This window comes from Adiantum capillus-veneris, chromosome 21, assembly GCF_014529385.1.
Source record: "Adiantum capillus-veneris isolate H3 chromosome 21, ASM1452938v2, whole genome shotgun sequence".
NCBI classification, from domain to species: Eukaryota; Viridiplantae; Streptophyta; class Polypodiopsida; order Polypodiales; family Pteridaceae; genus Adiantum; species Adiantum capillus-veneris.
Window position 1 is genome coordinate 76,857,323 of NC_140951.1, and position 2,626 is coordinate 76,859,948.

Consider the following 2,626-nt stretch of genomic DNA (forward strand, 5'->3'; position numbering starts at 1 on the left):
AATATCACTTATGCCCACAATGTCACAAGAGTAGCTGTCACCTAGCGTAACAGTGCCAATGGTTTCCTCATATGTAGTAAACCAATGCCTATGAGGTGTGACATGCAACGAAGCGCCCGAATCAAGAATCCATGTATGGGACACTTCACCACTAACAAGTAGCTCTGTTGGCATAGAACTCTGCAAAGATAGAGTTTCTTGTGCATCATAAAATACATCATTATTTTCAGTCAACATATTGATGTCTTGTGCATCACAATCATCTTGCACTATGTTTAGTTCTTCAATCTTAACCGAACTCTTTGGTTTCTCCTCTTTATCATCATTGTCTTTGCCTTTGCCTTTACCTTTGTCACACGTCCAAGCATAACAATCCTTCTTTATGTGACCAAACTTATCACAATAATGGCATTGAACATTGCGACGACTAGGAGACTTTGATCTACCCTTTGAAGCATCTCTATTGCCTTCTTTCTTGGATTCACGATTCCAAGAACGACCTTTAAATGTTGTTTTCCATCCTTTTGCACGTAATGAGCTTCACCATGATGCGAGATATCCATAGCCTTGCGGCGCATTTCCTCTAACAAAAGAGAACTAGTGACATCAATGTACACTAGCGTACCATTAGGAGCAGAGTTACTGACAGCTGTGCAGAAGATATCCCATGAGGGTGGCAACGAACAAAGAAAGAAGATTGCTTTCATCTCGTCATCAATATTGATCCGTTGTGCATGAATCTGGGAATATAGAGAATCAAAGTCATTAATATGACTAGCAACACTGGCTGACTCCTTCATGCGAAGGTTAAACAATTTTTGCATCATGAAAACCTTATTACTTGCCGTATCCTTCTCATAAGTGTTGCATAACTTTTGCCATAAAGCATAGGTAGATTCACATTCTAGCATTGAAAAGTACACTGACTCAGCAAGGTGCAATCTAATAGTAGATCTACATGGCTCATCAAGCTCCTCCCACTGAAATTGAGTCAAATTCATCTCTTCAGTCCATGTCGCATAAATAATAGGCAATTTCTGTTTCTTTTGGACAAGCACATCTTGCATCTGATTCTTCCAAAGATGAAAATTAGTGCCATCAAACTTCTTTATGTCATAAATATCACGGTCTTTGCTAGTAGACATGGTGACAAAACTACCAAAAGATTCTGGGAAAATTTCGGCATAGTCTCCTTTGTATTTGGGACTATGTCAACCAAAATACGAGACAAAATGACCAAGTATGTCACTCACAAAGCATAGAAGAGATCAATGCCTCTCAAAAGCACATTGTATAGAGACCAATTGAGGTGCATAAACAGTCAAAATGACCATAGACCGCCAATTCGGCGTCAAAAGCACCTATACCACTCTATACATATCCTATGGCGAGGCCTTGTAAGGGATGCTCCAGCTACCTGTATCACTGAAGGTATCTCCACATTTGAGAATACCCCAGGTCAATGAAAACCTCACGCTATCGACCCTCAACAACGTAGGTTATGCAGAAAAAAACATATAGCCAAGTCTCAGAAATGGCTATCTTCCAGACCAAGTCTCAGAAATGGTTGGGACTGCTGTACTAGCCAAAAGATGGCTCCACAAAAGCGTACAATGGCAGTATCCACAAAGACGTACAAGTCTGTCAAGACGCTCAAACAGGCATCAAAAGCATGTGCCTGCAACTAAACATCCCTGTGGGGAGTCAATCCGCTCTCAAAAGGGCTCAAACAGTATCAAAAGTGTCAACATATGCATGTACGCATAAAAAACTGCTACCACTGGAACCATAATATCGCAAGCACTGAAACCTGTAGCCTGTATCTGTACCTATACCTGTACCTGAAGTCGAAGAAGACAATGTTGTCAAGCTCCCACTCTATGTGTGTGTATGAGGCCACTCCGAAAGAGGCTACACACACCCGAATGAGCCGTGGGCTCTCGTAGATGGAAGAGACTGCAACAATGGTACCTGTAATTGGCTATGGAAGCACTACAGCACAAACTACCACAAGAGGGCTGAAAATTTCAACTCGTGAACTGTATCTCGAATGGGGTTTCTGATGGCTCGAAGCGGGAGAGCCAACATACTGTATGCCCCCTTAGTGTTAGTGGCTCACACAAGTGTATAGTTGTACACTTAGGGTTAGTGGCAGTTAGTGATGGGCGGTCGGCCACATGGCCATTAAACCTAGCATATGTGAAGCCCAAAAAAGTGGTGCCCAAGTCCAAAGACACCATGACCTTAGCCAAGACCTCCATGCCTCAGCAGAAGATGTCGTCCATGTTTGTCTTCTCATCTCTGAGAGTGCTTACTTTACATGGAGGCACACGCATGACTTTGGGATTACATTCAGCTTCGTAGTTCATCACAGAGAGAGAGAGAGAGAGAGAGAGAGAGAGAGAGAGAGAGAGAGAGAGAGAGAGAGAGACTCAGTGAGAGAAATAAGGTTACTTATTGCATTACATTAGAATTGTAATGTTACAATCAATTGATCACTTAGACATTGAATCTAGGTGCAGCCAACACAAAATGATGGCTTCATTTACAACCATAACTCTTTATCTCTACTCAAAATGATGGCTACATTACGTATATGTATATATATTTGTGTGTACATATATAT